Source organism: Charadrius vociferus, unplaced genomic scaffold (genome assembly GCF_000708025.1).
Source record: "Charadrius vociferus isolate BGI_N301 unplaced genomic scaffold, ASM70802v2 scaffold262, whole genome shotgun sequence".
NCBI classification, from domain to species: domain Eukaryota; kingdom Metazoa; phylum Chordata; class Aves; order Charadriiformes; family Charadriidae; genus Charadrius; species Charadrius vociferus.
Window position 1 is genome coordinate 409,845 of NW_009647218.1, and position 14,278 is coordinate 424,122.

Here is a 14,278-nt window from a genome sequence, read left to right on the forward strand (position 1 = left end):
TAGGGAAATGCAGTATGAAAAAGATGCAGGCAGAGCATCCTGCAGGGATTGATCTGTGGTTCTTGGCTACAAGGGACCGAAGGAGCACCCAGTCCAGTCCTTTAGAAGCTGACAGGGAGCTCTCAAGTGTTTGGACAGCCAAGAAAGGAAAAATACAACCTCGGAACTTGAATCTTCTGGTAATCCAGTAGGCAACACTGCCTATAGCATACGCTATAAGGACACTTCTTTTCACCTACCATATGGGTAGGTGAGCTACCCAGCTTTGGGTTTACACTGTTTTCCCCATGGAGCTAATGAGACAATACTCACTTACCACTGGGAATATCCATGAAAGTATGTTTCAATTTATGTAATGGTCCATCTGCCAGTAAAAGAAGCAATATAAAAACACAGGGGTCAGGGGCAGATCTATTATAGAAGGACAGCATATGGCAACACAACCATTAGATGAGCAACTCATACTCTTGAGAACGCTTTAGGAGTGACAAGGGGTTAAGGCAAATGTTGGTTCATTGCTAAATTCAAGACTCAAAATGAAAGAATGCAAATGCCTTGTATGAGCGTGTTTTAAAATAACACTTTTAAACAGCCGTAGGGACTCTGTGCAAGAGAGACTGAAAAGTTTTGAATAATGCATGCAAGATAATTTCCAAAATCACCCTTTAACTAATACCACATTCTTTTCACTGTCTCCATATTCATGATTCACCGTTTGCTAATCCTGATGCATAAGGAATGAAGATAGCCCCTGTGGATAAGACCTAATGGACACCATCCTGGAATAATATACAGAACTCAACATCCAGACATGTGTCTTCCATTTAAAATAATTCAGCAATCATGTTCAACCAGAACCTGATTACACAAAATGGGACTTTTTAACTCCCAGACTTGGATCAAATTTTAAGGCCAGAAGAAAAAAAAAAAGTGCTATGTTTATACATTCCAGATACTGTGGTTGAGTTATCTGCACACAAATTTAACTGTTTCTTTGAGCCTCTTATCAGCTCATCTGCAACTATTTTAAATGCTTTTGCTTTACCTGCCCTTTGTAGTTCCTCAGTGAGTTTTCCAGCATTCCAGAATTGTGATGAATGGATTTCCTGTATCTGGAAATTAATTAAAAATGAAGCTGAGTGACCATGCTCCATTACAGTAAATTGTAGCTGTTTTTTCAAACAGCAACTGTTACATTTTTGTTCTTTTCTTTTTCTCTCCATAAATGTTGAAGACAAAAAGGGCCCTGACTCAAAACCAGTAATAGCAACCCTCAGCAAATTGCCAAACAGTGCTTCCCTTTGTAAAAGCGGTGGCTTCACCCTTTCCTGTGGTTCCACGCTTTCTGTGTCAGCTGCCCTTCACCCTAGTACACAGGAGGCTATTTGCGTCTCTTCTCCTGGCCTACAACAGAAAGGGAAGGAAGATCTCATCCTTTAGACTGCCTGGCCCTGAGATAGCCTTGAAGAAGGTCACAGGCTAGTAGAGTGTTTTGTGAACAGGAATAAGATCTGGGTGCTGGTTAAATACCTGTGAGACTTGTTACTGCTGTAAGCCAGCTTTATTGCAGGAGAGAGTCACACTCTGATCCAATATTTATGTAGGGAATGCCACTAAAATCACCAAGGATCCCACAAGGGTCCCCGCATCTCTGCTTTCTTGTGACTGAAGGTGAGATGGCTGAGGCAAGACAGAGGTGCAGAGGTCCCACGCTTGCCTCTTTCCCCCCTTTTTTTTTCACAGTTTGATCAGAGCTGAGTGAATCTTTCTTCCATTCCCTCATGACAGAACCCAGAACAACCTTGAGATTCACCATCAGGACCCGTTTTTCACGAACATCAGACCTATTCCAGTTAAAGACTTCTTTGTCATACTTTTCAAAAAAATGAGTGAGGTGGGATGCAGGAAAGATCTGGGAACACTGCCTTGCAAGGGGTATCCTCTGCTGCAGGCTTTGGCATTCTTCTATGTTCAGGTGTAGGTACTTCTGGGAGATACCACAAGGTACCATCTTTGCGAAAGCCCCTTGTTTAGAGGGGCTAGATTTCAGAGAGAGATGTCCAATGCCTAAATGATGGCTGCTGCTAAAATGTAATGCGTACAGAGGCCTCTTCTCCCCCAGCCCCTCCTGCAAGCGTGCCTTCGCAGCGCTACCCGCTCTGACTCTTTTGAGTTCTTGGAATTGCCCTCCATGAGACACTCAGCTTTCATGTGCAAAGCGCTAAATTTCTGGCCTACTGAAAAGCTTGAAAACCTTCATGTAATTTAGAAAGTTAAATATGTTAATTCATTTTTTATTCATGCAATTTTAAAGACAGTTTCATGATATCTGAAGACATAAGTCACAGAGGTTGAAAGTCAGAGGTTACTAATGCCACTTTTGTTCTTTATTTTGGAGTCTTTCACTTAGGACGTTTCTTGGGAACGTACTTGCTCTGTGTGTGGAAAAACATCATTAACAGCATGATGAGAGGTGCCTTTTGCTCTGTCCCCAAGTGCTCTGCAACACGATGATCCCCAGTCAAGGGCAGGAAAGCCTAATCAGTAATCTGTTGGCATCTGAAGGGTTTGATCATAGAGCTGCGTGGGAAAATGTTCTCCCCAGTCCTTGTGAAAATATTCACAGGGATTTTGACATTTTTCTCTGCCCTTCCTAAATCAGGACTAGAAGTCAAAACCAGAAAAAAATAATTCTGCAACACAATTAAAGACAGAAAAAGATATTTCTTTCATTAAGATGGGTTTATAAACCCCATGTTTGGTTACTTCCAAATAATTGATTTTAATGTTATTATTTTTTAAGATAGACCTCTTTTTCAATACCATACATTTTCAAAGCAAGAAATATTCTTTTGAAACAGAAAATGAATTTATTGTTCAGAAATCACAGGCATGGGATACTTGGACCATTTCAAAACATGTTCATTTCCTTCCCCCTTCCCAAAACCACTTTTCAACTGGGAGACCGATCCAAATGGAAAATTGTTCCGGGTTCAACAGAGATGTGTTTTTTCCAGATCAACCCTTTTATCAAAAAAACCAGTGGGGATGAAGCCGGTGGTGGGAATGGAATGGCACGGTCTCTTTTGGTGGGGTTTTGTATGAAACCCTCTCAAAAATGGGTTACGCTTCCAATCCCCTCTGCCTTGCTGGCACACGCGGGCCTGAGGATGAGACTTGCTTGCGAAAGGCCAGGCATGTGGCCCCGTGACAGTGCTGTCCCACTTCTTCTCTGCACACTGTAATGTTACCCTGAGAGGCTTTGTTCCCACTGCATGAGCTGAAGCCAGAGAGTATATATTTTTACACAAACATAACAGATTAGGACTACAGATTTCTTACTTCCTTTGTCCTGTCCCTCTCCCAAGGGGAAGGTCTCGGCCAGAGTAACCATCTCACTTATTTCATAGATTTATGTAAAAGGACCAAAAAAAAAAAAAAAGCCCCATGTTCTTCACCCTCCTCTTCATCCCAGCTGCCAAATCCTGACCCAGACAGCCCCGGGTTTGCATTAGTTCACAGAAATAGCTGATATAAACATTTCTGATGCTAACCTCTCCCAGGTCTCCTCCAAGCTGACTGCTTCTCTCTCAAGCCAACTTCAACTTAGCGCTTCATCAGGAGAGCACAGGCCAGCACTCAGCAGTGAATGTCACCGTGGTCTTTCTGGGCTGGACAGGAGCCTAATGGGTACACAGTGGTGAGATCATGACCTAGGGAGGGGGTTGTTTTGACAGTTGAAAATCTCTGGCAAATATATCCCATCCAGAAAACAAATTACTTGCTTCTAGGAAGATATGTACACCACCGAACCATCTGCAAAGGCACAGGTAGTGTTGTTAGTTATTGCCAGGGAACAGGAATTGTGTGTGGTGAGTGTTGCCAGGAAATTAGTACCAGAACAAAGTGTCACAGATGCAATATGTTATTTGGGCAGGAACCATTTCAAATTCCATCTCTTTTTCTTTTCTTTTTTTTTTCTTTTTTCTGTAAGTTGCTTCTTTAGGTCCTTAGGTGTTGCTTGTTGCTGTATTCTCTTATGGATTCCATGACTGTGTTGGGCTGATCACTGAAGTCATTTGTCTCATTTTGTCACAGGTAAAAAGCGATGCTGATGATACTAACCTCTCCTGTAGGGCATGTTGCCATTTATTGAGGACAAACTTCTGCATCAGCCTGTGAACCAACTTCCAACCTTTGCACTGCTTCTTTTAAAGGCCTTCTACACAGCTAACAGCGTCATAAATTGCTTTGGGGCTAAAGACTCTCATTGCTGTTTAAGCACTTTGGTTTGGAGGAGACGCTCGCGCCTCAGATGTCCCCAGAATGACCCTTTCTAGGTTTGTCCTGAGATGGGGCATGTTTTTAAAGTCTTTTTGAGCAGTGAGCTGCTGTCACTGTGAAGAAAAGGATGATTTTCCCTTGCACTGGCCATCTTTTCTGTGTGTGGCTGCGACTGTGCCCCTCCGTGCAGCCCCCCACAGGGACAGGCCACTCTACAAGAAAGCCGGGGCCAGAGCTGCTGCCTGGAAAAGCACTAAGTCACTTGAATAGTAACGTCGCTATAGCAGTACGGGAGACTTCTGCAGGCAACAGGCACAGAGAGAATAAAGGGCCTCGAGGACTAATCAGTCATCCTCTTTTAAATTAAGTTGCATTTGAGAAGAAAAAAGAAATGGTGGCTAGAAACGAACACTACTCCATAGCAGCAAATAGGAACCTCCGGTCCCACTGTCTTGTTTCATCTTGAGTGGGATTGGAATTGTTGCTATTAGTGGTTATTGTTACCTTACTAATAATAACCAGACCATTTAACAGTGCAGTTGTGTAGAAGAGATCCAGTTATTGGCCAGGCCATTGTGGTGATTTGGGCTGTATAATTACCAGACAAAATGATGGTCCCTGTCTCAAAGAGCTTACAGAGTTGGCACCAACATCTTCATTTATGCCAAGGTCTATTTACAGCCTCAAAAAATCAATGGACATGGACTTCCCGGAGTCCATGAAGAAGACCTCAGCACCCCCTCTGCCTCCTTTTCCTCCCAGCAGTGCCGTGCTCCCACACCACGCTTTCCCAGAGAGCGAGGCAGGGCTGAGAGCTCCTTCAGAGCGCTGGCCTTGCTCCTGTCCTCCACAACACCATGACAAAACTTCGCCCTCCCTGACCTCTCCCTGATTCTCCTTTGCCAGCCTGACCAAAGCCAGCAGCCCAGCTCTGCAGGTTTGTTGTGCTTCCCTGACCTTTCAGGCACCCACACTGGCTTTCCAGGAGAGATCTGGGGTAGCTGTTGGCCAGATTGCCCCCAGGCACTCTTGTATGTATAATGGTAGGAGGATGTGCCTCTCCCAGCCCGCCTTCACACGACCGCTGTGATAGTTCATTCACACAGGTGGGCTGCACCGTTCCTTCATTCCTTCAGGTGAAGATTTGAAGCAGTGGCTGGACAGCACCAGAAGGAAAGGTCTTTCTTAGCTCCCATGTTTCTCAGGAGAATTTAATTGGATTTTTTTCCTCCTCCGTGATGGTTACCGGCTTTATCTGATTGTTCCCATCTGCTGGCCATTCCTCAAAATTCAACATAGTGATCTCATTCCTCTGCACTCTGCACAATCAGAGCAACTGCGGGGGGCCTGGCACAAGGCTCTGTGCCAGAGGGGATGGAGTCAATGGGCTTTGTGTTCGTGTTGATGTTGTATGGCATTCATGAGAGCTTGTCTGCTTGTCTGCCATGAGAGATGGGGTGTGCCACAGGCAAAGAGCCCAGTCCCCCTGTGGGAATGGTACTCCGTCTTTTCTGTTGTTGCACCGAACATCAGAGGATCTCGGTGGCAGCAGCACTCTGGACTTGGGCTTGTAGGACTTGATGCAAATGAAATCACTTTTGTACTCCACTCCTGTGGGAGCTGAGATGTCCCAGCAGAAACCAAAAATCATGTAAAATAGAAAAGTCTTTTTCAGCAGCAGCCTTTGGCCAAAAAGAAGCCAAAGCACAGCACATTGCAAACTATGACCTTTTTGTTAGACTCCACCATGTCTCTTTACTCGCAACAAGCTTTGTTCCCTTTTGTAAGACACCACTCTGTCCAGACCTAACATCCCCTCTCTGGTGGCAACTGATCTGTCTCCAAGTATCTGAACCCACACACTCGTCTAAATAAAAATGCCAAGTCATCTTCAATTTTCCTTTCATACAGCTTTCATGACATTCATATTGTCTGTTAAAAATCCTAAGCGAGCTCAAGAAAGGTCACCAAGGACTAACAACTCCTGAAGAGAACCTGCTTGCATATCTAGGGCTTCATTAAAGAAGATGATTTCTTTGACAGAGTTTTTAAAGTCCTCTTACCACCATGAAACAGTTATTTAAGGACATTAAGAATAGATTAATTAAAAAGCAGCATTTTTTCACTTTCAGAGTGAAGCAAGGCTCATAGGAAAAGGCAGTGCCTTTTATTAGACCATGGAAAAAAAATTGACAAACTTTCAGGTGTCTGATGTCCATCTATCATTCCCAGCAAAGAAGGAGCAAACAGTTAAAAAAATGTTTCAAGGGCAGAGAATCCTGGCAGATCAACATCCAGGTTTGATCCAGCCTCTGTTAAGTAGGATAGTGAAAAGGCTAGTGAAAACCAGCCTTTTGCATCCCCAGGATTTCTGTTGATATCTTTTGTCCTCCTCCGTTGCGTTTCAAGCCAGGGTCTGGTGCTAAAATAGCACGTTGTTCTCTTGTTTCGACACAAGTGGAGCACAACTGTACTTGTGCCTATTGTCTCTGATCTACCTGGTTCTTGGGTACTGTCACCCCTCCAAAAGAATACGAACATAAAAATATTTCTCATGTTCCCTTTCTGAGGAGCGGTCAGAAGTCTACAATCAAATGCTCCTTCGCCTTCAAAGCCCTCACTGGGCTGCTCTCTTCTGTCTCAGCATTTACATGAAACTCCAACTGGCTGAGTCCCACTAGTCACGGGCCACGCAGCAGACAGAAACATTGCTCGCTCCCATCTGGGGAAAATCCACACCTGGGAGAATCCACAGCTGAAAATCAGGATCAGGGAGAGGATACTCAAACAAAAGATGATTCTAGCAACATACTCTGTTCTCAAAGACTATTGTCCCCATGTCTACATTTCTCTGCTTTCTCCTTGTGATCAGACACAAGAAAGAGAAAGGTCCCCCTTGACGTTCTCTGGATTCTCCTTTTTACTACATGACAAACCTGAAGAGGTCTGGGCAAATGTTTCAGCCAAAGATTTTCTGTATTGTGTGTATTGTGTGTAAAAAAGCAATATTTCTGTACCTGTAAATTACAGAGCAATCTTTTGTAAGTGCACATGTGACCTACAGAAATGGAGGGGCCCTGTCTTGACAAAACTTTGTGCTAGACAATGTTTGGGGGCCAGTTAATGGCACTTGCAATATATGTCTGGAGAAGGCTTGAGCAGGGAAGGACTGGCTGAGGGATAGCCCTAAATAGGTCCCAAATGGGTCCCGCCCCAGAGGGGTCTAGGTGGGCTGGCTAAAGGGGTCCCAGGTGCTTGTAGGATGTACAGCAGTGAAAGATGCCAGGGGAAGCGAAGCTGCCTAGGTATACAGAGACACGTCCTGGGGACGCAAGAGATGAGATACGGGTCAGGAGATGGGCACGCAACCCAGAGACACGGGGTGCCATGGAAGCTGCAGCGCTGTGGAAGCCAGGGGAGATCATAAGGGGTGGGTTGTTGCTGCTGCCAGGGACAGAGGAGTGATGAGCTTTCTGGTATTTGCGGAGGGAAAAGGAAGTGCATTTCAGTGTCAGGAGGAATCCTGGCAAGTCATCCCTGCTCCTCTGAAACAACCTTTTCTTCATAAAATCTGAGACAGCAAATATTTTATGAAGAGTTAAGGTCACCTCTGAAGTTTTGACCTCATTCCCTTTGAAATTGGTTAAGATTAAGTGATTTGGCTGAACCTAGCAGATGGTGCAGTAAACTGGACAGGCCTCTCCACCCCCTCAGCCTTGCAGACAAGGAACATTCTGTACTGGAAATGGAACAGGAGCCACAGTCCTTCACTGTTTGTGACTCTTGGTACAGAGACAAACCCAACAGCCCCCAGGCTCCTTCACACAGCTGTAGACATGGGCCCTCTTGGACACCCACTGCACTGGAATGAACGCTGATCTGAAAACTTCATGCCGTCAGAGCATACTTGGTACTTTGTCTGGCGATTTTGGGATTTAAGTGTAATTCTGGGGTGGGGTTTAAAGTTTCACACAAGCGCTGAACTGGAAATTGCATTTTTTTGACTCTCCAGTTTAAAAGTGATGTTAGGAAATGGCAACTTTGCATCAGCTTTAAGAGCAGATTGCATGAATAGGAAGAAGAACAACAACAAAGTGGGTGTAAAATAGGACAGAAAGAAGCAGCATTAAAACAACAGCCCTGCCAGGCACAGCGTGCTGGCCCGAGGCGATTGCAGAGCCCAGATTGCAGGAACAGTGGGAATTTGTTAATCTGAACGCATGTGTTAGTGATGGGGCAAGTAACGATACACATCTTTGAGGTCACTCAACAGCTGCTTTATAGTGCTCAGAGTTCACACTTGTGGGACTACTGGAAACAGGTAAAAAGGCAGCACCTTGCCCAAAGACATTAGCAAAATAAAAAGGTGCAACATGTAGAAGAAGAGTAGGATCCTGCCCAGTGCAGGCCCTATAAATCTCAAACAGATTGGGGCAGACTGCAGCCATTTCCTTCAGAACTACTTTTCTTCCATTCAGAAGGACTGTATGGGAAGTACATGTGCTTTTCCCTCACATAAGAATAGAGATGTCTGAAAACCACCCAGGGCATCCTCCAGTTTCTCAGCAGTTCAAATGAAGCGCTAAAGCTTTCAAATGCATGTAGACCTTGAACAGTTTTGCTCTGGAGAAGTGTGGCATGTGGTGGAAATGCCAGGAGGCACATTGCAGTATCACCCAGAGAACTGACTCCAGAGCCCTGGAAATCCTGAAATGAACAGAAGCTTGGCATTTCTGCAGAGGAAAGAAAAAACGCTAAGAGATCATGTGGAGAACAAGAAATCAATTCAAAAATAGTTATATGAAGACAGGCAGTGTAAGCTTCATGACAGCAGTTGTGCACCCTCCTTCCCTGGACCAAATATGAAGTCCCTTGAAGTCCAGAAATTCTTTCCAGCGACCGGTACAACTTTTGGATCAGGCATCTGCTTGCCACCTGAGTTAAGGTTTATCTGTTTGGGTGTAGTACAGTTCAGTCAACCTGACTTGCCAGCCAAAAAGCATGTTTTGTCAATGCAAGCTTCAATCTACACAAATAAAATCATTCTTGAACTGATTAATGTGAACAGAAGGGGATGTCTCTAATGGGCTCATAAGATATATTTACCACCAATGGGACTCATCGAGTGTGCAGTCCTTACAGCACATAAAGTAAAGCATTCAAAGTACACAAAAGAAGTGGTCTTCTGTTTGGAAATCGTCCTACAATGCTGCAACACTAGAACTTTCCAGGTATCGTGTTATGGACTCTCTCCATTAACTTCTTGCTTGTCACCTCTTGGTGTGCGTAGTTGTATCGAGCTTTCTCAGTGCACAAGAACTTTTCAGGGAAATCCTCAATAAAAAGAAAAAGAAAAAAAAAAGAAAAGAAAAGAGAACAGCTTAGATACTGAGATCTGGCAAAAGTTTCACATTACAAAAGCGATATTGATCTAAAAAACCTTATGTTATTATCTAAGTAGTTTCCAGTTGTTCCTGGAACTATTACAGCATAGAGACCATTGCCAGTTCCTTAGAGAAGGAAACTCATTAGAGTTGCAAGAATTAGCTGAAATTGAAATTCTCTGACATCTTCATGAAGAAAAAAAAAGGTCTGTTTCATTGCAAACAATTCAGATTTTAAGAGATTATGTCAGGTTGTAAATGTCTGTGCAGTTGAGAGAATGGCTTTTCTGGTAATAATGTATTTCTAATTTTCACATAATAAGCCTCAAGAATTGATGACTAGAAAGACATTATAGTAATGGGGAAAGCTCTGTTAAAACATTAGTACAGATTTTGAAGTTATTAGAGAAATTACTTTGCAAGAAATTTGCATGCAAAACGCTGGAGCAATGAGAAAGTGATATAAGAACTGTTGGGTGTGGTACTCCCCTGTTGGATGTCAGGAATTGTCCATGTTCCTTCTTTCACAGGGGCAGAAGGACACCTGGCAGGAGCTTTTTGTGAAGGCTTCTCTGGAGGTGCCTGCAGCAATTGTAAAACATCTGTGGCCCCACACATACTGGCACCACAGCTAAAAGTGAATCTGGAAGTGTCAGTGCTAACCATGAAGGCTTTTAGCCCCTGGAGATCCTAAACCTCCTCAGCCACAAACGAAGCACAAGGTGTGAGAGCAACTGGGACCCACCGCAAGAAATCATAAAATGATTCGAGGCAAGACGTGATGGTTTTATTCATCCCCACTGTCAAGAGGCAAATCACTGACTTTGTAATTCTCCATAAAGAGCACTGCCCTACTTGGGGTGAATTTTCTGATTTCCGACTGTCATGTGCGCTACACCCTGGGGAAGGTCAATCAGCAGGCAGAAACTGCTAGGCAACCACAGCTGGTCCTTAGCATACAATCGACTGATAGGAGCTGTTAGACAGCATCCATATGGTGTTTGAATGAGACATCCCTCCATCCACGCTGGGAGAGAGATTGCTTCTGAAGACCCTCCCCAGACCACGCGGAGGAATTTAAACCTTAAATAATTCAGTGCCATGATTATTTTTCTCACTTCTGTTCAGTCCCCGACATTATATTACTCATGACACAACATTTATGATCCCTCTGAAATCCCAATTAAGAATTGTAATAAGAAATGACTATGTGCTAGTGCTGGCGATTTGTCTTTCCTTGTAAAAGTAGCCATATTTTAATGACCTAGACAATATGCATATGTAACGTGGTCTACTTCTAAGTGAAATCAAACACAAATCCAAATGCAGGCCAGTGCTGCCAGCAGGTTACAGTGATTCTCTCAGCTTTAAAGAGGGTCTGGAAGGAGGAGCTTTGTTTTACCATTTGCCGGTTCCGTGCTATCCTTGGGGGCATGATAAATGGCTGAGCATCGTGTTATGATATAACAACACAAATATAATTTAATAACTTGGGTGTCAAATGGCTAAGATTTATGGTCAAGGAGGCTAAATGTTCACAAAGGATTGCTCCAGAGATGCAGCCCTATTGGATTAAGAGAGAAAAAATGGCTAACGCAATGTTTCAGACAACACATCTCTGTGTGGCCGGAGGCTTTGGATTGCTTTTCGCACTGTATTAATATTTCCTTGCTGCATTTCCAGAAACTCTCTTTCTAATTATAGTTTCCTGGGTTCACTCCGTGCAAATTAAAAGCACATTACTATTTTGTAACTACAGAGTGTGTGCTGCTGTTTAAACAACAGGCTGTGGAGCAGGCCAGATGCGGCTCCTTTCATCTGAGTGTCACTGCAAATGTTTGTATGAGCAGCTTGCAGGGTCTCTGACTTACAAGAAGATCCAATCTATGATGAGTGGGCAGATGCTTTTTATTATCCAGCAAAAAAAAATAAATAAAATGAAGTAAGCTTGCTAAAGCCTTTCCAAATCGGTAAGCTGGAGGCGGGTGAAAGCCGAATGAGGATTTGTGAGGCTCCACCAAACTGACCAGAGAATTGCGTGTCACGAGTCTGATCAAGGGCAAGGTCCCTCCCAGTTGCAGCAGCTGGAGTAGCCCAAACCTTTGAAAAATAAACGGTAGTTGATAAGAAAGAGACTCTTCATTGCCTTTCACACTGTCATCTCATCTGGTGGCTGCCCTGGTTCCTTGCCTTCTTCTGTAGTGGCCAGCACTTGGCCTCTTGTCCTGACAAACAGCAGCTCTCCAGCTCTGCTGTAGTTGCAAACGTCTCGCTGACAAAGTCTCTTGAGATGGAGCAAGCAGCTCTGCTGAGAGACACATTAACAGCACCCAAGCAATTTAGAACTGGGAAAACCTGGGCTGCTGAGGAAACGGGAAATGGACTCTGCTGCCACTATGACAGCCGCTCACTTTGTGCTGCAGTCCCGTTTGCAGCAGGACTCCCTGCCTTGCCGGCAGGCCCGGAGGAATATTCATTTCTCATTGATTTACTGAGATTTATACTCTAAACCAAATCCCGTCTTCCAAGGCTGGAAGAGGTTTGCTCCCTGAAGGAGCGTGCAGCGTGCCACTGGCGTTGCATCCATGCATGTCCAGGCAGCAATGGCTTCAGATTAAATACTGGAGTAACGTGAGACATCTGCAGAAGTCCCAGCTCTCTCTGCTACCGTGGGCTGGGAAAGGACTTTTCTGCCTTCAGCTGCATGTGCAGAAGCCCCTTCTGTCCCTTATAGTGATGCACCCAACATTGCTCCCTATTACCCTATGGCTTTTTCTTTCACTCAGCTCACCCTGTGGAGCCAGCCAGGCGTGTGTAGGGTAAAGTCATCTGCAACCATGCTCAGTGGGTCCAAACACTTATGAAATCATGAAGATTGTGTGTGCATACACAGCATCCCATGCGCCATGTGGTTGAGATTTGGGTCAATACTTTTCTTGCCAGGTAAACTTGGGATTGTTTTTGGTTTTCCTGAGTGTTTTTTCCTGTGGTTGAGAGACCAAGCCCTGTCCACAAATCTCTTTGCTGTGAAATAAGAATGCCAATATTTTAAACTGACTTGTTTTGGCAAGAGGCAGACTCTCATGCTGTTTGAAGAAGGCCCCAAGGGTCCCAGTGCTTTTCCACCATTAAAAAACACAGCTTCCTGGCTTTGCCTCCCCTTGCCTCTCCCCTTTTCCTTATCTACCTTGCTCCAGTGGCCAGAGTTCAATTCCCAGACCAGCCACAGGCTGCCTTCATGACCCTGGTCAGTCACTGGCTGTCCTCTGTTTCCCTGTCTGCAAAACGGAGACACCACTTCCCCACAGGGGAAGAAGAATGCCACACAGGAACGTGAGGCAGCCAGCTCCTGTGGCATGGGGGGACCCAGAAACACTCAATTGCACCCTACTCTCTCACCTCCATCCGCTCCTTCTCTTGACACGTTGCTTTCTTCTCCTGCTCATCAGTGAGTCCTGAGCCCCAAATGGCTTTCAACTGTCCCAAAATCTCTCCTGTTCTCTACCTCTTGCCTTCCCCTGTCTTCTGAAGAAGCTCCCCACCAGACCTGTTGCTTCATCTGCAGGCAAGGAAGGCGATAATTCACCTGCCCACCTTTGCAAAGCATTTTGAGATCCTCACTTGATCAATGCTATCTCAAAAGGCTGAGGGATTTGGGGCAAACGGGGAAAGGGGAAAGCGGCGTTTATGATGAATTTTTTAATTCCAGCCCAAGCAAGAAGCTTGTTGGTGGGGAGGGGAACCAAACAGAGCTTCCTTCCCATGCTGATGTAAATATTGTGTTTATATTTGCAGAAATAATAAAAGGTTTGGAACTCAAATTGGCCTGAGGCACGAGCCAGGCTTTTTTTTTTTTTTTTTTTTTTCAGTCCAGCTCCTAATCAGTTACTCTGTACCTCAGTGGTCCTGTCTTGCCTATGCTGATTTACTGGTCAATTTTACTACTAGTGTTGTAGTACCATACAGAGGAGGGATTGTCATGGCTTGTCAGCATTTGAGGCAAGCCGTTTCCCAACAGAACTTAGGCTATGGATAGTACCTACATTTTTAAGCAGATGCTTTACCTGAATGTCGTTAATGAAAAGGTTGGCCTGGAGCCAGGTTTCCGTCCAGTCTTTGCACCACTGGCATAAAGTCAGGATTTGCCTGGTTGAGCGGACTGGAAGAGTGACAGTAATAGGCCATGTCTGTCCCTGCCCAGGTGGGATGTGGCAGCCCGGCGAGTCCCCAGACATCCCTCAAGCTCCCAGGAGATGGTGCTGCTCTTATAGCCTGTCCGAATCACCCTGTCCCAGACCCGCACCGGGCACACCTCGCCCGCATTAAAGGGACGGGGCTGTTGCCTTATGGATGCCGAGGGGCTGCAGTACCTCCACTGGGGGGACAGTGGGAGGCTCGGGGGGTGAGCGGCACAGCGACCACCCGCCCCCGAACCAAGTCGGGACTTGGACAGCTGTCACGTTGCTTCCCACGCAGGTTTCTACGAGAACTGCGGAAAAGAAAAACGCAAATTAACATACAAACCAGAGGGAAACCAACCAACCAACCAACCAAAAAAATAATCCTTCCAAGGCTGGTTATTTTATTGCCGGTTTGTAACGCGCTTGCCG